The sequence below is a fragment of the Medicago sativa genome, chromosome 3, assembly GCF_051527215.1.
Source record: "Medicago sativa cultivar Bolivia chromosome 3, Bolivia_mono, whole genome shotgun sequence".
In the NCBI taxonomy this organism is placed as follows: domain Eukaryota; kingdom Viridiplantae; phylum Streptophyta; class Magnoliopsida; order Fabales; family Fabaceae; genus Medicago; species Medicago sativa.
Window position 1 is genome coordinate 84580594 of NC_140751.1, and position 645 is coordinate 84581238.

Here is a 645-nt window from a genome sequence, read left to right on the forward strand (position 1 = left end):
GTACCATAATAATTCTAAGAATTTTAGAGTGATGTAATGGTTGAGGATAAAACTGTTGAAGTTCTCAAACCCACGCTGTTGGACATATAATTCATAATTCAAATGTTGCTCATAATATCCATCACATGGAACGACTTTGGAGCAATAGTCCAAAAGAAAAAAAAATTCTAAAAAACTAGAGTGCACAAATGTTTATAATACTTGTTCTAGAACTGTTTTTCATAATACTCTTAACATAATTTTCTTTGGAGCAATGATGGGTGACTAAGTTGATCTGAGTCAAGGTATGACTGAAGACTACATCTCAATAAAATTTATTTATTTTAGTACAATTTATTAAGTGGTTTTACAAAAAGTTAATAGAAAGATAATGCTTCCAAATCACTCCTAATAGGTGAAAACTTAATTCCCTTATAGATGTTTTTACATCACCCCAATGAGGGCTACTTTACCTAATAAGAACCAAATTTATTAGGCAACCCCCATTGCAGGATGAAAAGAATGAGTGATTAATAGCCAACAACGGTTGTATATGCACACTATCTTTCCTCTATTATGCATTGACCACTGAAAAATTAAAATATTTTTGAAATGTAATGATATAAAATTATTTAATGATATCCATTTAGTTATTGTTTTAGAGGT